Source organism: Dromiciops gliroides, chromosome 4, assembly GCF_019393635.1.
Source record: "Dromiciops gliroides isolate mDroGli1 chromosome 4, mDroGli1.pri, whole genome shotgun sequence".
NCBI classification, from domain to species: Eukaryota; Metazoa; Chordata; class Mammalia; order Microbiotheria; family Microbiotheriidae; genus Dromiciops; species Dromiciops gliroides.
In genome coordinates, this window is record NC_057864.1 from 458183614 (window position 1) to 458206557 (window position 22944).

Here is a 22944-nt window from a genome sequence, read left to right on the forward strand (position 1 = left end):
CAGCTTCTTGGAGCCACAGGGGACAGGAATAGTGGATAGGGTAAATTATGTACCTTCTCTGGACTTAGTTTCATCAGCAAAATGTAAGGTGGTGGATTAGATAATATTCAAATCATTATGTCTAAAATTCTAGAAAAACCACCCTACTACATATCCTTCAGTGTAAGAATATGGACTCTTCCTTCTAAGGTAGAATGGTATTGGTGGTGATATAGTAGAATGAATGTTGGAAATAGAATAAGGAGAGACCAAGGTTCAAATATCAACTCTGATACCAGCAGTTTGGCCATGGATAAGGCATATTATCTCTCTAGGCCTCAATTTCCTCATCTTTATCATAATAATTAATAAGAATAATTCCTCTACTACCTACCCAATGGGATTGCTATGTAGATCATGGTAGAATGAATTTGTAATCATAGGACCCAAGATCAAATCCTGTTTCTGTCACTTTCTACCTGTGTTACTATGACAAGTCACCTAAGCATTCTGGCTCTCAATGAAGGGATGAGCTACATGGCCTCTAAGATCTCTGGTAGGTCTAAATCTATTATCCTAAATGAGATAATGAATATAAAGTGATTTATAAGTCTTAAGGCTATTTAAGTGCCAGCTATTAGTATGCAACACTATAATAACCCTGCTCATTCATGCACATATTCACACACATCTAATAAGCCAAGCTTATAAGGAGTAAACCACCTTTGTGGTATAATTTAAGGGCACCAGGATGGTCCTTAGCCTGGATCTCATACCCTGACTATCCCAGGGCTTTTAATTCCACTGTTAGAGATGCATTCCTAATCGTCTGTGTGGCACAGTGGATAATGAGCTGTATCCAGAATCAGGAAGACCTGAATTCAAATACAATTTAAGATACTTACTGGCTGGGTGACCTTGGGCTAGTAGCTTTACCTCATCTATAAAAGAGGGATAATAATAGTACCTACATCCTAGGGTTATTGTGAGGATCAAATAATATTTGTAAAGTACTTTGCAAGCCTTACAACACTATATAAATGCTAACTATTATTATTCCTTTGAGTATTTCTTTTCAGTCTCAAAGTAATCCCTTTTAAGCAAAAGAACATTTGGAGGAAGAAAAGCTGAAGTTTTATCTGCTATTAACTACTAATTCCTTAATGATGGAACAAGGCCCCAAAGACTAGGACACACAATTTGGTCTTAAAGGTATGAGGCAGAAGTAAGGTGCTCACAGAAAGATAAGGTAAAAAAAAAATCAAATACTCTCTGCTTCAGAAATCTGCGTATAGCTGATTCTATCGTAATCAGGACCAAGAACAGCTCCTTCCTGTTGAATTTCTACTCATCTTTTAAAGTCCCATTCAAACCACCACAACCCCAGGTTTGATGACCTTTCCTCTTGAGCCCAATATTGTATTTTTTTCTTTGTTGGTTATACCTTACCTCTGATTTCATTGGTAAAGGGAACCTCTGGTGCAGAGACCCCTATCAATATAGGTCAGCACCTGCTATACAATGTACGGTCTTAGAGAGTTTCCTGGGTTACTGAGGGGTTAAAGGACTCACTTGAGGCCACACAGCTAATAAGATTTAGAAGAGAGACTCAAATCCAGATGTTTCTCAGTCTATTTTTGGCAATTTATCCAAAATGCCAGACTGGGTCTCTCGTTTTACACCTCTATGATGAACTCATCTATTACATGTTATAGTGATGGAAAAGTCATGCAGAAAGTGAAGCCATCCCCAGAAAAGTAGTGCTTGTGGTGCTTGGACTTGGGCTTCATCATTTTCATGTTGGGGGTTGTCATCTCTGTCTATCTCTTATCACCCCACTAGACTGTGCCCTTCTTAAAGGAAGGGGCTGTGTCTTATCTCTCACAGTACCTAGCACTGTGCTCAGGCACAGAATAAGTCATTTATGAAATTGAATTTATTGAACTGAATGGAGCATTGGATGGGACCAAGTAGGGAGAATCAGTACTCTATATCAACCCAACTGGGAAAATGGTTTGTACAATAAAAAGGATCACCAGTTAACAAATTGGAGGCAGCTAGGTGGTACAGTGGTTAGAGTACCAGGAGTGGAGTCAGGAAGACCTTAATTCAAATCTAGCCTCAGACTCCTAATAGCTTTGTGACCCTGGGTGAGTCATTTAACCTCTGTTTTCCTCGGTTTCCTTATTTTGTAAAATGGAGTTAATAATAGCACCTACCTTGCAGTGTTGTTGTGAGAGTCAGATGATATTGCTGTATAGCACTTAGCACAGTGTCTGGCACATAATAAATATAAATTAGTTATTGTTGTTGTTTGACAACTACTTATGTGTATCCAGCACCAGTTATTCTCCCCAGAATGGGAATCAGCAAATACATATAAGATGTGTCTCTTGCCTTCAAGGAGCTCACAGTCTAACTAAGAAGGAAGCAAACAGATGACAAAGGCAATACCTTAGTGGTTTTGACAAGGAATCCAATGGGAGGTCAGAGAAGCATCGTGATGTTGGGGGAAGATTATTGGACTTAGAGTCAGAGAACTGGGATCTAAGTCCTATGGACCAGTTTTTTTTTATGAATTTCAGGTTTTTTCATGTATAAAGTGGGGCTGATGATATCTGTGGTAACCTCCCTCACAGACATCTCAAAAACGAGATTTTGCATGTAAAGTACTTCTCAAACCTTCAAGTGCCATATAAGCTATTATTACTATTAAGGAGAGATGGGTTAGAGGCTGGTGATAATCAGGGAAAGTTTCATAGAGTGAGACTTGAGTGGAACCTTGAATGATGAGTAGGATTGAAATGAGGGATGGTGAGACAGGAAGGCATTCCAGGCTGGGGGGGGGGGGACAGCCTGAGCAAAGGTTCAGAGGTAGCTATGATTAGCGTGACATCAGTATGAAGGATGGATTATAGAGGAAACCTGCTTGGCTAGAGCAGAAAGGGAATGCTGGGCAAATTGACAATTCCCATTTTGTATCACTTTCAGTGTCACCCTATTTTAAAACTACAACTTTTTGTATCCAGATCTACAATTAGGACCAGGAAAATAGGGCCTTGCCTCACAGTAAAGAATGTAGGAGAAATGTAGATGGCATATTGTGGTTCATTCCCTTAGAAGTTAGCAACTACAATTCTCAGCACCTAGTAAGCAAGAGGGAATTAGTTAAAATAGGAAGGTAGTAGATGGCAGCTGACATGAGCTGTTCCATCATTCCCAGGCTCCTCCCCACTGTCCCTTTTTCAGTAGCCTCAGCATCAGTTTTGCATGTCTGTCCACCTGTCTCTATCTCACCACCATGATTGAATTTCCTAACCTTCTTCCCAACTGCTTGCCCTGGGCATAGCTCATGGTACTTAATCCAGGCACAAATTTTCTTCATTACAACTGTTTTTATCCCTCCAGAGACTGGCACAGTGACTTAAAGAGAGCAGGACCTTAAGAAATCTTTCTTAAATGAATGATCAGTTGAACAAATGAATTTCTACGCTCATCCAAAGGCAATAACGTGAATATGGCCAGAATTTTGCATTTTAGCTTTAAGCTCATTTCATGCACAAATTTGCCTCTGAACCAGTGATTGTCTTGAGAAATAGTAAGGTCGTTTCATAAGTGACCTACTCTGTCCTGGGCCTAGTGCTAGGTCCTGTGGGAGATAAGATACAGCCCCCCTTTTGTAGGGAGGGGTTGAGCTTATTCAGACTGATAGCAAGAAAGATGCAGAAGAGTGAGGAAAGGGCGTGGCTAGCCCAATATAAGGCAGCTGGGTGGTTCAGTAGAGTGCAGGCTTTGATTCAGGAAGACTCTGCTTTCCAAATTCTAATGAAGCCTCCGACACTTCTTAACTATGTGACCCTGGACAAGTCACTTAATCCTGATTGCCTCAATTCCTCATGTATAAAATGAGCTAGAGAAGTAAATGACAAACTATTCCATTATCTTTGCCAAGAAAACCCAAAATGGGGTCATGAAGAGTTGAAAACAACTGAACAACAAAAACAATTGTGGCAGATGATGATGATAGTCTATATTTGTTGAATAATTAAAAATTTGCAAGATGGTTGGCCAACATGATTTAATTTGATCTTCAAAACAACCCTATGAGGTAGTGATTATTCTTATCCCCATTTTATAGATGAGAAAGATGAGGTTCAGAGAAGTTAAGTGACTTGTCCAGAGTAACAAAGCAAGTATCCAATGTGCGATTTGAGCACATGTCTTTCTGACTCAAGGATCAGCACTCTACAATATTAATAATATAGGATAAACCACCATGTCGTTGATGCCAGCTATGTTGACTTCCCCTGGGTGTTAGTCCCTTCTTATGAATTTGTTAACCCCTTAAATAGCATCAGGTTTACCCTTTCAGACTATTGTTTGGGTATAGACCATGCTCTTTCTCATCAGATAGGTTCTCACCCTCAGGCTCTATTAGTTTAATTCTAATTCATTTATAAAATGAGTATTATTACAATACCATCTGCCCCACAGTTATAAGGATGAAATGAGGTAACATATGTGAAGCACTTAGCAAAATTTCAAGTGCTATATAAATGCTAGCTAGCATTAATTACTACCACTTATGGGTAGCATTCCTGGAGAGAACAATGCCATGCTATGACCAAGCTCTAGATTATTTCAAAAGCTAAACTGAAGAATTTGAACTTGATGACCTAGGCACCAAAAAGACACAGTCTAGCAAAAGACACAAAGGATATCTACTGTACAGTCCAAATGGAAGAGGAATTCCCTATAAATGGCAAGGTCATCCCGAAATTCCTATTGGTAAATGACATTGTTCCAATTGCATTAAACACCAGAACATTGCAGAACCTACAAAATGAGATCCATGACCACTCAAAAGACTTTAGCCTAACCATCCACATGGGGAAAACCAAGTGGATAAAGAATATATCTTATCCAGAGTATACTACCAAGTTGTATAGATAGCAAGCGGGGTCATTGATCCGAGATGAGCTAGACAATTCTATAACAGTTTTAAGCTTTAAACACCATCAGTGCTTAAAATTGCACTAAGACTTTGAGGATACACTATATGTAATTTATATATTTCCCAAATGTAATACAGTCTATTCCTTTTAGTACTCAATTCTTAGCCTAACTCTATCCATTTGAAATGTATCTCAAAGATTTTATATATGCACATAATGAACTCACTATTCATCTGAAGTTACTATATACATAAACACACATATATACTCATATATATATATATATATAAGTTTACACAAATATATACAAACACAGAAAATTATCTAGGCCAGTAATTGAGTAATAGAAGAGAATATGCCAGATTGCATTTTGAAAATTGTACCATATGTACCCCCAAAGCTTCTCCCCCAATTAGAAGTTCATCTTTTGTATACTACTATTCTTCTAATGACATCATATGTCTATAAGTCACAGACTAGACTGACTGTCTCTGAAGAATTAAAAATGGTAGACAGAAGAAGAATCTGGTAGATATCAACAGCATCCTATAATGAGAGACAGTGCCCAAGTAGTATAAAATATATCTTTAAAGATACATGAGTGAAGAAGGAGGTAGATATCAATGTGAGTGAGGGATCCCAGATAGAAAGCCTGTGTTCAGCCTTGGTGCCTATGGACTTTTAAGATGGCCCTAGAGGAAGGTTGCCAGAATGATGGGTGTAACATCCTGTTGTTGTTATTGTTGTTTGTCCTTCATTCTCAAAGAAGGACATGACATTGGGATGTCATGACTTACAGTGAATTGGATTTCAGTGAGAGAGTGTTGTGCAAGGTCACCAACCTCATTCTCTCCTCCAGAAGCATCTGGGTCCAGTGGAAATATATATATATATATGTGTGTGTGTGTGTGTGTGTGTGTGTGTGTGTGTGTATATATATATATATATATATATATATATACACACACACACAATATCAGGATGACTGGAGATGACCTCAGATGTTTTAAGTCAATTGGGGTTAAGTGACTTGCCCAGGGTCACATAGCTAGTAAGTGTTTGAGATGAGATTTGAATTCAGGTCCTCTTGACTCCAGAGTCAGGGGCTCTAGATACTGTGCCACCAAGCTGCCCCTTTAACATCCTGTGGAAGATCCTTGGGAGAAGATAGGCAAGGATCTTATAGGATGAGAAAATGTGGATGGGTTGTAATCTGCACCATTGGAGAAAATACCTACATTGCTGAGATCTTAGGTCCACTAAAGCATATAACCAGCAATAGGGAGGCTCTCTGAGTCCTTGAACTGTTTAAAGGCATTGTAAAAAACAGTAAGGATATTTAGTCCAGCAACTCTATGCAAGATGGGATAGGGAAGAGACCACCTATTCAATGGGGCAAAACCATAAGCTTATGATTTGATTGCCATTTGGTGAAAGACTGAATATCACCCAAAAGCCAAAGGCCTGGTTAGTTAGAGTAGATTAAAGATGTTTTCTAATACATCTGGAATCTAACAGTAGCATGGCCCTTGAACAGAAGGCAAAGGTATTTGTTTCTTTTGTTTTTTAGTTTTTCTTCTTTTTCTCCAGGTTTCACTACTCGTGACATTTCCATCTTCATGGCACATGATTATGTATTAGACATTTAAAATGCATTTATAATATTAACCTTTTTAGGGAGGCCACTTTTAAAGCCGTGGTATTTGCCTGTTTAAAATGCAACCCTTGCTGTCATCTGTAATTCCAACATACTGAGTTAATGAATCAAAGATATGAAATGGGAAAGAAAAAGGAGAGAGTTTCTAACAAACGACCCACGGTGTAATAACAGATGCCCATTCATTTGTCACGACCCCAAATTTGGCTCAACTCCTCATGAAGCCATAATTGGTCAATCTGGATCCAGTTCCATGCTCTGCCCTGTGGTGCCCACTCTGCTGAGGGTTTCACCCTTCAGGTTGGCTAATATCACCTGGGAATGTTAGTGTAAGGCCAGAATATATTTGAGGAAGAGGTTTAGATAGAGGTCAAGCCCAGGATATATTTGAGAATTGAGTTCATCAGAGGCCCGAGGCCAGCTAAGAATAGTAATTATTAGGTCCATCCTATTCTCTGTCCCCTGACTTCCTGTCTCTATCCACTGGAGAGACAGTATGGTATCTGAAAAATTGTTCTATATTGGACATAAGAGGAAGCTGGTTTAGACCTTGCTTTTGTCCCTGACCATCTTTGTGACCGTGGGAATACACCCAAGTTCTTTAAGCATTTGACAGCCTCATCTGTAAAATGGTAATATCTGTATCAATTTATATAAGACTTGAGTGATAATCAAAAAGATAACAGACAGTATATGTGTGGTTTTGTGAAACTTAAGATATTATTGGAATAATAATATTACTTGCCTACTATCTTCCATACCATCCAGTCAGGCAACAGGATATCTAGTCAGTGTGGGTACTTGCCAACTGCCCTGTAGTAACTTCCTCCAGGGATCCAGCCCCAACTCACTTTCCTCCTTTTGCTCAGAGAACAATAACCAAAAGCCATAACAATCAGCTTCCCTATGCTACTGTGAAACTGCATCTGAAAATATTCCTCTATCAAAAAATTATTTGTACACACAATCCAATAAAAATTTAAGTAAACGTTTTTATTACTCGGCACACAGAAGTATGGCCGGGAGAAGAAGTCTAAACCTCAACTCCTGAGGAGGAACAGATTTATGGCATGTTCCTCCATGAACAAAGGAGAAGGTGATATAGTTTTATAGAGAAAAGAAAGGGATGGGGGAAAGACTTGAGAAAAGTTACAGCTGTTTGGGGAATGAGGATGCTATTGGACAGTGGGATACATGAAACAGTAAATATGTCATATTCCTAACTTAAGATTATTGTCACTACCTGGTTCTAATCACATAGCAAGCACATCTGGCCCAATTAGGCTCCTGCTATAAATTTCAAGGCATCCAGCTTTCTGGGTGCCCATGACATGTCTGCTTCATTGTCTGTTTGACTAACCACTATCTAATTAATTAACTGCTTTGCTTTTCCAAGGAAAGAGCACCCTCTAACTGACCCCAGCAAGCTGATCAACTGTATTATTTCTCATTGTCAGAGTGTTCTCTTTATGGTTAGAGTATTCCTAACTGGACCCAGGCCTACTAGGCTGCTACTACACCAATAATTAAACACAATGTCTTTGACCACCTAGAACAAAGCTCCATTTCTGGGCCACTGTTCCTACTGTGGTTGTATGATATATATCTGAAGTTACTATGTACATAAACACACATATATGCTTATATATATATGTATAAGTTTACACAAATATATACACACACTTGCCTTGAGGGCAAGAACTATCTGACCATGGTATCTTTAGCACCTAACATAATTCCTGGCAGGGAGTTTAAGGGTTTAAGAAATGATAGCAGATTGACTAATTGTCAACTCAGTCCCATTCATATTCCCGTGCTTGGCAGCATCGAAAGATCTTGTAGCTCTCAGACAGCATTTTATAAACAAAATCAGTCAATGTTTACTCTGAGGTGAAAGAAGCTCTAAATGATTAGACTTAGAAAGAACCTTAGAAGTCATCCAGTCCAACCCCCTCATTTTATTTTTTTATGTTATGTTGAAATACGCTTTATATTTTTATTTTCCGTTTTATTTACTTTTAACATTCATTTTTAACATTTTGAGTTTTAAATTCTCTCCTTTCCACCAGCCCCTCCCCCATCCACGGAGAAGACAAGCAATAGAATATCCATTATACATGTGAAATCCTACAAGACATATTTCCAAACTAGCCAAATTGAAAAAAAAAAAAAAGCAAGAAAAATAAAGTGAAGAAAAAATGCTTCAATCTGCACTTAGAGTTTATCAGTTTTCTCTCAAAAGGCGGATACTATTTTCATCACGAGTCCCTTGGAATTGTCTTAGATCATTGTATTGATCAGAGTAGCTAAGTCTTTCACAGTTGATCATCATTACAACATTGCTGTTGCTCTTGGTTCTCTTCACTTTGCATCAGTTCATATAAGTCTTCCTAGGTTCTTTCTGAAATCATCCTGCTCCTCATTTCTTATAACACAATAGTTCTCCATCACAATCATATGCCAGAATTTGTTCATCCATTCCCCAAATGATGGGCTTTTCTTTGTATCCTCAGTGCCTGGCATAGAGAAGTGCCTAAATTAATAAAAAAGAAAGTTTGTTAATTAATTGCTTGAAATGAAATATCTAGTTGGTGAAGTGCTTTGCCCAAGGCTACATAGATAATTAGTGATAGAACTGGGAATCATATCCAGGTTTCCTGATTTCCCTTGAACCACATGATGTTAAGATGAATATCGGTATGTTCAGTATAGTTCAGTGGGAAGAGTCCTTGATTTGGGAAATGAAGACCAGGGTTCAAATCCTACCCCTGATGTTTACTCCTTTTGTAACCTTGGGAAAATTGTTTAACCTTCCTAGGTGCCAGTTGCCTCATCAGGAAAATAAAGTGGACTAATTCACCATGAAGGTACATTTCATTTCCAAAGTGATGATTTAGGCTCCTCCCCTTCTGCTGCCATAGCCTGTGCCCCCTCCACAGGCCCTTTCCCTGGAACAACAATGTCAGTACTTGTCTTGACCTTACTGATGGGATATTCCCCCAGACAGAGCTAATTTGCCTTAGTCTGACTGACTTTTGATATCTTTCTGACCTTTCTAGATACCTGGAGCGCCCCCACCCTAACCCCAGTTGTCATGAGGACACAGTTTTTTATTCCCTTTGTAGCACCTTGCTGATCCTGACATCACCTAGGAGGGGCATTATGGTGCAGTGGATGAGATTTTGAACATGGAGTCAGGAAAACATCAGTTGGAATCCTGCCTCAGATACTTACTAACTGTGGCAACAAACTTATCCTTTTTTAGTCTCGCTTTCCTTACCTATAAAATGAGGTGATTAGAACAAGATGGCCTCTAAGACCTTAGCTGTAGAGCTAGGATCTTCCATTAGCCACCGATCCTCTAAAGACTTTGTCTTATATTTTTCTATCTCTGACCCCAAGGTTCCTAGAACTCACCTCCTCTCCACTTCTTCTTGTGTATTTGTGTGGGGGCGGGGGTACTTGCAAAGCTCACTACACCAAAACCACACCATTAGATCACCAGCAATGGCCACCATCTACTACATAATGTCCTCAAGCCTAGACATTTCTCAAGTTGAAGATTTTGGATTCTGTAAAAATGAGTTAATGGGGGGAGGGCAGCTAGGTGGGGCAGTGGATAGAGCACTGGCCCTGGATTCAGGAGGACCTGAGTTCAAATCTGGCCTCAGACACTTGACACTTACTAGCTGTGTGACCTTGGGCAAGTCACTTAACCCCCATTGCCCCACCAAAAAAAATGAGTTAATGGTTCATTGCCCTATCTTCCCATCCCCACTCCATATGTACTGTCTCATATCATGGATCATAGATATAGAGTGAGAAGAGAACTCAGAGGCCATGGAATCCAACTCCCTCATTTTTCAGATAAGAAAACTGAGTTCTAGGGAGATTAAGTGACATAGCCAAAGTCACATAGGTAGTAAGCATCAAAACTGGGAAATAAATGCAAGTTCTTTCTTTGGAGTCAGTGATTTTTCCACTGTACCACATTGTCCTTTAGGATGAAAATTAAGCAAGTCTGAAGCCTCAAACCTTCAAATAAAAATATCTCCTGTATCGATTTCCTTCTTTCCATTCACATGCCTAGCATCCTAACTTGGGCCCTCATCAAACCTTGCCAGGGCAATTATGATAACATCCCAATTGGTCTCTCTGTTTCCAGTCTCATCTTCCTCTGACACATTCTCTACACAGCTGTCATATTGATATTTGTAAAGGACAGATGTGTCCTTCCCCTACTTACAAATTGTCTCTGTTGCTCCCTATTGCCTCTAGCACACATTTCAAAGACCCTCTTACAAATGTTACAAACATTAGAGTCCTCCATGATCTGCCTCCCTGATTCCTTTCCAGTTCGGTTTGCATTCCTGCTGGTTGAAAATTCTCCATTCTAGTCAAACTGGTCTATTTGCTCTTCATATAGTGCATTCGGTTTCCTTCCTTTGCAGTCTTTTGCCCAGGCTGTCCTAGATTCCTGGCCTGCACTCCCTCCTGTAGAATCTTTTTTGCTGTTGTTTAGTCCTTTTTCACTCATGTCTGACTCTCTGTGACATCATTTGGGGTTTTCTTGGTAAAGATATTGGGGTGGTTTGACATTTTCTTCTCCAGCCCACTTTACCCATGAGGAAATTGCAGCAAAAAAAAAAAAAAGGTTAAGTGACTTGCCCAGGATCAAACAGCCAGTAAGTGTCTGAGGCCCCATTTGAACTCAGGAAGACTCATCTTCCTGACTAGGGCCTGCCCTAGCTGTCCAGCTTGGTCTAGCTTCCTCTAAAGCTCAGATCAACTGCCACATCCTACTTGAAGCATTTGCTGATCTCCAACCTCCCTCCTCCCTCTTGAAATTAGTTTGCATCATTTTGTGTACATACAGTGCTTACTTATCTGTGTACCAGTTGTATCCTTTCAGTAACAACATAAGCTCCTTAAGGAACAAGGACTATTTGTTCTCACCCTTTTATCCCCAGCCTGAGGCACCCAGAAGCCTCTTATTGAAGACTAATTGAATTGAGATGAATGTTTTGTCTCTTCAATGGAATATAAAATCCTTGTGGGCAAGAACTGTTTTTTATGTTGATGTTGTTGTTCATTTATTCATTTATCCATTTATTCATCCATTTATTCTCTCATTCATTCACTTCTTTCTTTATTCATACATTTATTTATGTGTTTGTTCGTTCATTCATCTATCAATCTATCTATCTATCTGTTTGGTTTTTTGTTTTTTAATTTTAGTATTTTGTCTTTATATCTCCATCAGCACAAAGCAGGTGCTGAATTCAAGTGAACCGACTCCTAAATTCTGCATACCCACTTCACTTAGTAAGCCAAATGTCGTTCTTTGTATGCTATCCCAAGACCATCACTGCCATTTTTTTCTACTTTGGACTGAGAACATTTAATTTTGGAGGACTTTAGGTGACTGACAATTATCATTTTACCTGGAAATGGGTGCTGATATTAGCCTAACTGCATTCCTGTTTTTCTCCGCCGCATTCGCACAGTTATAATGTAAAAAAAAAGGATAATAGACCTGTCTCGTTTGAATTCAGCTGCCTGCTTTTGCTCACGGTACATTGGTGCACAGACTAGGGGAGATAACAAATACCTGGCAGGTTTGTCAGGCCCAAGTTTTCAAAGAGATGAGTCAATCCTGACTTATTATTATTATCTCCTAATAGTTTACACTGTATTATTCCATAATTACTCAGTGAATCACATTGACAGTCTGTATCCTTGTAGCCTGCTGAATCCATCCTTCCGTCTTCTTTTGAAAGCATCATTAGTCTTAGGTCTGCCTGCAATTATGTGACCACCACCACCCCAACCCAAAAAACACACTCCTGACCTACCCACAGAACAGCAGGGCCTTTTTGTTGATCCTCATTAGGAGAGGATGCACACACCATGCTGGTGTCTTGCTAAGGTTTCTTATTAGAATCTTTTTGTTGACAGGTGTAGGCTGGGAAGGTAGTTTGTTAATTTTCCAATTAACTCCTACTGATAAATACACTGCCTGCTCTTTTCTCTGCACATGCTATGACTAAAGATGGTTTTGGGGTCCTCATCCATTATTATATTATTCACATGGGATTGGTGATGGTGGTGGTGGTGGTCCTTTGTCCCAGAAGAAGATCAATGACATCACTTGCCTGTGAACTGAATTTAAGTGAGGCAGAGCTGCACAGTCATCGGCCTTTCTCTCCTTCTCTCCTCCAGTTATCAAAGTCCAGTGGCAAGGAAACTTCCCATCACCAATGCAGATCAATCACTTATTTCTAATGTAGACTTGGAGAAATGACTCAGGAAATGAGAATGGTTATGACTCACCCCTAGTTATATTTTGACTTGATCCCTGCTCTTCCTAAGTCCAAAGATGGTATTCAATCCAAAATGTCATGCTGCCCCTCATCTAAATAGATTACATAAATGTATCCTGATTATGGTTTATCTGTTTGGGGGGAGAGGAGACGATGACCTGGACCTCTGATTTTGGAGATGTAGGGAACTCCCTCCACCAATGCAGATCAGCACCTGCCTGCAACTCATAATCTCAGGGAGTTGCCTGGAGTACTAAGAGATTAAGGGCCTTGACCCTGACCACACAGCTGGTTTAAATGTCAGAGATAATCCATGAACCAAGTTCTTTGTGACCCCCAAGCCATCTCCTATCTACTATGCCATACTGCTTGTCATGTTATATACATATGATATTATGTTAGATCACACTGTCATGGTGGGTTATGTTATATTAATAAATATATACTATTTTAACTGGAGTCATATATACACATACACCTATATGTACACATACATATACATATACATATATATTAGAACATTAGAGAGAAGGAATCATGAAGATCATTTAGTCCAGCTCCTTTGCTTTAGAAATTAGAAAGCTGAATCCCAGAGGAGGGGACATGACTTTCCCAAGGTCACACAGATACTTAGTGGAAGAACCAAGACTAGGCTCCTAATATACAGTGCCTATTTTAAACCAAACCAGGGATTCTTAGCCTGGTGTCCACAGACCCCTTGTATCCATGGATAGATTTAAAGAAGACTATGACTCTATTAGAAAACATACATCTTTATTTTCACCAGTCTCTAAATGAATTTCACCATTTCATTCAATTACTTTAATCACATAGTAATCCTGGGAAGGGGTCCATAGGCTTTCCCAGACTACAAAAGAATTTATGACAACAGTAAGTTTAAGGACCCCTGAGCCAAACCTTCTAATATTCCTGGTGTTACTCACTACAACTGGACTATATTTGTTCATGTGGCTGTATCCTGTATTGGGAAAAGGGAGAAAAAGGCAATGGAGAGGGAAACAGAGCAAAGGAGCCAGTCCCTCCAGGATGCCTCCTTTGTATTGGCTCTAACCATGCAATTCCTGCCCTAGGTGGCCTTGCCTCCCAGGAAAGAGGTATAAGGAAGGGAGCTTCTCTCCTTGTGCTAGCTTATTTTTATGAATTCTTTCTGTTTTTACTTCATCTTTAGTTCTGAATATCCTCCTTTCTCTCCCCTCCCCTACCTATCTTAGCTAACCTTGGGAGCAAAGATTAAAAAAAAAAAAGAAAGAGGAAAAACATGAAGCTTTTTTTTTTCTTCCAACAAGCAAATGGCAAGAAGGTCCCTTTCTAAATGTGATTGCTTTCAGAATCCTAGCTTTTGCATCGATGCCCTTCTCATGATGTAAATGATTTGGCTCTGGATTTGAGCCTCTTGGAAACTTAGCTCTCCAATCAATGTATGAGCATTACACACACACACACACACACACACACACACACACACACACACACACACAAATACACACTTCTAAGGGGAGAGGCATGTATTCGTTTTTCATCTCTAGGCCAAAGAAAGTCTGTTTTGTAATGTGTAAGTATTCTGGAAGAATGTACAACTTGGAAATCTATGCTGCAAATTATGGCTTCATCTAGTGTTTTGCTATTGTCTGGATTTAAGAAAGTGATGAAGAAAATAGTAACAGAGCAGATGAAACTAAAAAGTGTGTCCTGTGCACATCCCCGCCCCCCCAGATGTGGTTGGTTTTTACCCACCCATTACTGAAGGAGGTCAGTGGCACCATGACATCCCTATTTTATGGAAAAGAAAAGCAAGGCTCAGAGAACTGAAATCTGTTCTCAAAGATTATGTAACTCTTAAGTGGCAGAACCCAGATCTTCAGACTCATCCCATTGCATCATGCCACCTCTTTCCCATCTTTGTCACCGAACATCATTTCTTCTTCTTGCCTTCTCTTTGTGTCAAATACACCATGGCATTTGGAATGTTTGAATTCTAACTTTGCCACTTAGCCCTGGGAGCTTCACTTTTGCCCTCTCTGAAGGGAGAAGGCAGCACCAAAGGAAAACTTTCCCAGTTCCAAATCCTTTAATCCTGTAATCTTCAAAGTGTTGCTCAATGATTGGCCTCCATCCAGCTGGTTCTCAGCTATGCCTTATCTATAACACTGCAGCATCATGAAGGCGGGAGTAGGGGGGTGGTGGTGGGGATCACCCACAGGAGAAAGGTGTTTGGGAACACTTAGGTTCCTGGAGAGATATGTTTAGCTAGGAAATTCCCCAATGGCTAATTTAATGTGTGTGTATCTGCATGTATGTATGCATGCAGATACACACACACGCATATATATGTATATATATATATACATATAAATATCCTTCGCTCCATATCCACATATAATATATATGTGTGTGTGTATAGATAGGTGGATGGATAGAGAGATAGATAGATGTATACATAGATTAGAGAGAGAGAGAGAGAGATGGATGAGTACACACATACACATAGAGCAGCCAGGTGGTACAGTGGATAGAGCAATAGACCTCAAGTCAGGAAGTCTCATCTTTCCAAGTTCAAATCTGGCCTCAGATACAATAAATATCTACAATATCTACAGAAAAGCTACTGTGTGACACCCTGGGCAAGTCACTTAACCCTGTTTGCCTCAGTTCCTCCTCTAAAAATAGCTGGAGAAGGAAAAGGCAAACCACTCTAGAATCTTTGCCAAGAAAATTCCAGATAGGGGTCATGAAGAGTCAGACATGACTGAAAGTACTGAACAACAAATATACATATACACACATGTACAAATACATGTGAATATATATGCATACCCATACATATTGAGCAGTTGCATAAAGTCATGTCATGGCAATTAACCATGACTGGATGAAGCAATTTCCTGAGGAATAACTTTTAATAGAACATATGGGGAAGGGCACAACTATTATAGCCATTCATTATACCCTATTCTCCATGCCATTGTGGAGCACAACTTGTCAACAAACATTTATTAAGCACCTACTATGTGACAAGCAGTTAGATGGCTCAGCAGATAGCATGCTGGGCCTGGGAGTCAGGAAGACCTGAGTTCAAATCCAGCCTCAGACACTTACAAGCTATGTGACCCTGGACAAGTCACTTAACCCCTGTTTGCCTTATACTAGAGAAGGAAATGACAAACACTCTAGCATCTTAGCCAGGAAAACCCCATGAAAGCTATTGCCCATGGGGTTACAAAGAGTAGGTAACAACTGAAAAACGACAATATACAAATCACTAACACTATGATGCATCCACTAATGCTCTCATCCCTCAAATTACCTTGCAATTATTTTGTATATTTTCACATTTCTACATATTGTTTCCTTTAAGGCAAGGTCTGTTTCTCTCTGTGTTTCTATCGCCAGCATCTAACATGGTGCCTGGAACAGGGCAGGTAATCAACAAATGCTTGTCGACTAAAAGAGAGGAGATCATTCCAGCCACATGCTTTGTCATCAGAAATGTGGCTATTAGACAACTTCTTCTGGTCTTACCTGGAGAGGGACAAGTGTCAGGGGAGAAGGAAGAAGGATCAGAATATCAGGATTCTAGCGAGTATGCTGCTAAAAACCTGCCAAAGATCCCTTCTCCGGGCCTCCAAATTCTGTAGGATCATAGATTCAGAGTTGGAGGAAATCTTAGAAGATCCCAAGTGCAATTCCCTCATTTTAAAGAGCTCAGAGATGTTAAGTGATTTAAGAAGGGTCATGCTGCTAAGTAAGTGTCTGAGGCAGGATTTTCCCTACTCTCAAGTTTAGCACTCTATCTACTATGCCCTGATGCTTCGCTCATCAAGGCTAACCGTGTGGTCTCAAAAGTCCTTTCACAAGTTCCAAGTCTCGGTTTTGTGAGGTCACACTTGAATACTTTGTTGAACAAAAGAATTATAGTAACGCAGTGCTTTCTGGGATTTGGGGCTTAAATAGATATTGAAGCTAGCCTAGAATGACAGTCACATAAACCACAATCTTTTTAGGGCATTCTCTCACAGGCATTTCCCAGGGACCAGAGCCATGATTAATGTGAAATTGTGCCTGAAGTAATTTCAGTTTGGGGTAGGGGGTGGAATAGGAGGATGAAGGAGAAAGGTGGCATAGCACAGCCCCACTACCAGGATTGGGCAGGCTGCTCTCCAGACAACTGTGTCTTCTAGGGACAATGTTCACTTTGGGGAAGAAGCGTACCCAACCTTCTGTTCAGGGCCAGAACAAAGCCCCATTCACTCCATCCTGGTTCTAGTTTAGGGTGTGACTCCTCTTCTCTCTTCCCCCTATGGAATGATCATTTCTGGAATTATTTCAGCTTTCCCGCAGTCAATTTTCTTCTCTGAGAAGGAGGAAAAATGTCTTTGTGGGATGGGAAGACTTTTCAGAGGATCTGAGTCAAGTGCTTTTTTTTGCCCCTTAATGAAGGAAAGGGAGAGAGAAAAAAGACAAGTTCAAAGTTATTGGCAAAATGTCAGAGAATGACATGCGATGCTAGGCCGGCCCCTGACAAGAAGAACACCATCTGGATTGAAATGCTTCCTCAGGGAACAGCACAGGGTGACAATGGCCAGGCTTGATGTGACAGTCTTATTGGAGCCTCTCCTTTGATGGGGGTGGGAGCTGACGCTGAATTTCCCTCCCTGACAGCCATCCCTAGACTCAGACTCAGAGCCACAGAAGGGAGAACTAAGACAAACCTTAGAAATTATCCAGTTAACCCTCTCCCTAGTTTTACAAAGGAGGAAACCGAGGACTAAGGATGTTGAACTGACTTTCCCAAAGGGATAAGGAGAGGGAAACCTAGGCTTGTAGATTTAGAACTGGAAGAGGCACTTTGTTGTTTAGTGGTTTTTCAGTTGTGTCTGAATCTTTGTGACCCCCCGTTTGATGTTTTCTTGGCCAAAATACTGGAATGGTTTGCTATTTCCTTCTTGGGCATACTAGAGATGATCTAACCAAAGCCCTTCAATTTGCAGAGGGGGAAAGTGAGGTCCAGAGAGAATAAATAATAGCTAATATTTACATAGTGCTTACTATATGCTAGGCACTGTGCTAAGCACTTTATAACCATCTCATTTGATCTTTTTTTTTTCCTTTTTTCTTGCAGGGCAATGAGGGTTAAGTGACTTGCCCAAGGTCACACAACTAGTAAGTTTCAAGTGTTTGAGGCCGAATTTCAACTCAGGTCCTCCTGAATCCAGGGCCTGTGTTTTATCCACTGTGCCACCCAGATACTCCCCATCTCATTTGGTCTTTACAGCAGAACTGGGAGGCAGGTGCTGTTATCATCATTATCATCATCATATTACAGTTGTGGAAACTGAGACAAACAGAGGTTAAGTGACTTGCTCAGGATCACACAGCTAGTAAATATCTGAGTTTGGATTTAAACTCAGGGCTTCCTAATGCCAGGCCCAGACTCTGTCCACTGCACCACCCGGCTGCCTAAATGACTTGCAAAAGTCATAAGCGTAGTAAGTGCCAGGACTAGGATTCAATTCAAAGTTTTTTTTTACTCCAAATTCAACATTTTTCCACTGGACCATGTTGCCTCTTTCATGAAAGCTTAGGGAATGCAATGAGATCTCCTTAGGATCTTTCCTGAAAAATCTAGAAGCCTTAGTTTTAAGGACACAAGTGAATCAAACTCCATACCCTTATCATGCAAGTGCAGCTCCAAGTGTGACCCTGGGCAAGTCACTTAACCCTCATTTTCCCGCAAAAAAAACAAAAAAACAGAAAAGAAATTATAAGATTATAGATTTAGAACCCAGCTGGAGGTTAGAGGTCAGCCTCATCATTTTGCAGGCAGTGAAAATGAGCGACCAAGAAGTGAAATAAGGGGTCTAGGGCCACACAATTGTTAAGTGTCTAAGGAGGAATTTGAACCTCGCTCTTTCCACCTCCCAGAGATTGTGCTCTAAGCACTCCCCCATGTTTCTAGTTAGTATATTACCGAGGTCATCGATTTAGAATGAGAAGGACCTTAGGAGGCTCCCCACACAACCCCCTCCATTTTACTTACATACAACGGGGAAGGTGGCAAAGGTAGCAAGCGGCCCGGCTGGGATCAGAACCCAGGTCCCGGCGACCCAAATCCAGTGCTCCTCGCTGGCTTCTTGGCTTTCCCTCCAGAGCTAAAACAGGCAGATACTGACTCATTTGTTGCCCACGCACAGAGAGAGCTGTCACTGGCCCACTTTCGGCTCTGCTCAAGCACCAGCTCTCCCAAGGCTAGAAGTTCAAGAGCCCGGGTTCCCTTAAGGGAAACAAACACAAAACCAGCAATCTTCGGGACTCCTTGGACCAGCGCTTCATCGTGTTCTTCCTTCCTCATCCCTGATCCTACTAATATCCTGTCCCCGTTGTAGCGTCCAAGGCCAACGCTTCCCCGCCAGGGCTCTGGGAGGGCGTGTGTCTTCTTTCTGAAATTCTTGACAGCTTGAAAAAGGAGGATGAGAGGCTCCAGGTGCGACTCGTGCAGGACGCTGCGCTGTTTATTCTGCTGCCGCCACGGAAACTCTCAGAAACCTGGCATCTCTAGGCCAAAACCCTGGGTTTGCTGATCTGTTGCCAGCTTAGGGGGAGAACGGCACGTTTTCAACGCTCTAGTTAAACTGCCATCCCACTTCTCATCAAGAGGGCTGTAAACTCAGCGAGAAGAAAATGGGTAATGAAAGTTTAGGAGGCGGTTTTTCTTTTCCCCTTGTAGGAGGGAATTTCCACTGCCAAAAAATGCAATAGGAAGTAATTATGCCTTGCTTCCAGAGAGAGACTGAGGAATACCCATTTACTGATCACCACCACAGGCAAAATGCAAAGTGCCCTATTTGGGGAAGAAATGAAATAACACCTCCACCCCCCCCCCACACACACACACAGAGGAATGCAATTCTTTATCTTTCTTGGTGCCTGGAGGAATATTGAAGGAAGTATTTTAATACAGCTAAGTGAAGAATATTAGAAACTACTGTGGGAAGAACAATAGCCAACCCTGGACTTTTTTCCGGATTTTATTTTAGCAGCATGGCCGTAGGTGTTATCAATGTATCGGTGATGATTAAACAGAAAAGTCCTTCACAACCCTAAACATTCTCTAGAAGAATATGCTAGGGACTGAGCCTCTGATTTCATTGAAATAGGGAACTTCCCTCTAAAATGAGGCGCACCACCATTTCTGCAGCTTATAGTCTCACAGAGCTGCCTAGAGCCATTCCAAGATTATACTGAAGTTAGAATAGGAATGGGCATATTATATTCAGTGAATCATTCAGCAAAGATTTATTTTCTACCGTGTGCCAGGCAGTGCATCAAGCTCTTAGGATACAAGAGAAAGCAAAAGACAGTCCCTGCCCCTGAGTAGCTTACAGGCTAACGGGAGAGACAACAGCTAAGTTACTAAAAACATAGAAGATATCTAAAGAGTGGATGGACGGTGATCTGAAAGAAAAAGGCATTAATTAGCTGTTAGGGGAACAAGGAAAAGCCTCCTATAAACAGCAGAATTTGAGCTGAGCCTTAAAGGAAGCCGGGAAAAGTAAGGGGAGGGGGGAGCATTCCAAGCATGAAGGAAAAGTACTGCGAAAGCGTGTTGATGGAAAATGGAGGGTCATCCTCAAGGACCTGCAAGTAGGCCCATCTGCCTGGATTGTAGAGTAGGTGGAGGGGAGTAAGGTGTGAGGAGACTGGAAAGGAGAAAGGATCCAGGGTGTGACGTGTTTTAAATGCCAAAGATAGGACTTGAAATTTGATCCTGGAAGTAATAGGTAATTGTGAAAGCTCATGGAGCAGGGTACAGTAATAATAATTATTATGACTAACATTTACAGAGCATTTTATTGTCTGCAAAGCATTTTACATATGGTGTCTCATTCGAATCTCATAACAAACTTTTGAGGTAGATGCTGGTATTATCCCCATTTAAAGAAGAGAGGCCAAGAGAGGTTAGGTGACTTGTCCAGGATCACACAGGTAGTCTGAGGTGGGGATAGAGCTTAGGTCTTCTTGACTCAGTCTACCATTCTGTCCCCTATGCCATCTAGGAAATTAATCAGCATGGCTGGAACAGAGCTGGGAATTAGGAACCTGTCTTGGTTCCTACTACACTGGTGTACAGAGAAAGCAAAGGATTGATTGATTGATTTGTCAGGCCCAAGGTTTACCTTTGCCTTTATTCCTCATGTACAGAAATAAAAGGAGCCACAGTTGGGAAGGCAGGCGGAGGTTAGATTATAGGAGCCTTGAATGCCAGGTTAAGGAAGGAGTTTGGATTTTACTTTTGAGGGTTTCATACAAATAACTCTCATTTACCAAACATTTTATGTTATGTTATGAGGTATGTTCCATATAGTAATATAAATGTGTTAGAATTGCTGTATGTTTTGCACTTAAGACTCTGAGACTGATGCTCTGGCTTTGCCCCTAATGGCCATGAGATCCTTGACCTTAGGGTCCATCTTTAGATCTTAGTTTTCTCATCTACTAAGCATGAATAATGCTTTGGTCTTACTGAAAGAGTCCTCTGAGATCCAGACACAAAGTGACTTGCTTCCCACATGGATTCTACTTCCCTGTGGGATGAGTGAGCCTGAAATAATCTCATTTTGAGGAGGCTGGGGCCGAGATGTGATCCAGCACCAAGGGCGAGGCAGAGCGCTTAGGGGCTCTTGTCCAAATGCACAGAAGGCTCTAGAATTCTTTTTGCTTTATGTCAAGTCAAGTAATTCATTTCTGTGTATGAGGGCTCCAAGTTCTACCTTTAGCCAAAGGGCAAGGAAATATTAAAGCTTGTAGGGCTGAGGATGCATTGGAAATATCAAATTAAATATATGGTACTCCCCACGCTGGGCATACTCTGCAGGTCTAAAATCTCAAATTATTCAAGGAAGGAAGAAACAATAAATCAATCAGTCAAAAAGCATTTATTAAGTGCTTACACAGGGGGTTCTTAACCTGTGGACCTCCAGGTCCATGAACTAGGATGGGAAGAAAAATTACATCTTTATTTTGTCTAACCTCTAACTGAAGCTTAATATTTCCTTCAATTATTTAAAAATAGGATTCTGAGAAAAGATCCCCAGGCTTCAATGGTTAAGAACCCCCAACCTGTGCTATTTCAGACATTAGGAATAAAAAGACAATGTAAACTGTCCCTGCCCTCAAGGAATTTACAGTCTAATGAAGGAAATGTGGATCCATATAAGTACAAAATATATACAAAGAAAGCAGAGTGATTTTTTTTGCATCTTAGGGAGTGTTGATTTTGGCAGGGGTGGGAAGGCACTAGTGGCTGGGGAAATCAGGAAAGGCTTCGTGTAAGAAGTGGTATGGGATCTGAGCTTTGAAGGAAGCTGAGGATTCCAAGTGGTTAAAGTAAAGAGAAAGCACATGCTAGGTATAGGGAACAGTCCACACAAGGCAGAGATGGGAAATAGCATTTCGTGTATGAGGAACAGCAAATAAGCCACTTGGATGAGGCCATAAACAGTCTTCTTCTTACTATTCTCTCCTCTCCTCTCTTTCCTTGTTCTCCTCTACTAGGCACTAGAGATACAAAGACAGAAACAAAACAGTCCCTTCCTGACCTTAATGGGCTTACATTCTTCTAGGGAAAACAATGTGTATACAAAAAGATACATATACAATATACAACGTTTCTTTGGGGGGGGGCATGGGAAGAGGACATATCTGCAGGGATCATTGGAGACCCCTTTAAAGGAGAAGCACTTGAGTCTTCAAGGAAGCTAGAGGTCCCAAGAGACTGGAATGAAGAGGGAAAATATTTTGGGCTTGGCCTTTAGGTGCCAAGGTTATGTGATGATGTGTAAGGGAGGAAAGCAAATAGACTAGTCTAGCTGGCTTAAGATAGAAAATAATATGAAATTATCCCCAACAAAGATAACTAGCTTAGGGGCAGCTAGGTGGCACAATGGATAAAGCACCGGCCCTGGATTCAGGAGGACCTGAGTTCAAATCCAGCCTCAGACACTTGACACTT

General features: G+C 40.8%; 1 long non-coding RNA gene across 1 annotated transcript; it reads right to left on the minus strand.

Annotated features, from left to right (window-relative positions):
* Nucleotides 1-9072: 9072 nt before the first annotated feature.
* Nucleotides 9073-19633, minus strand: LOC122756240. The gene is made up of 3 exons (XR_006356443.1): nucleotides 18973-19633; nucleotides 17145-17362; nucleotides 9073-9124 (listed from the first exon to the last, which is right to left on the minus strand). It is a non-coding gene; the product is annotated as an uncharacterized LOC122756240 (long non-coding RNA).
* Between the last annotated feature and the right edge of the window lie 3311 nt (nucleotides 19634-22944).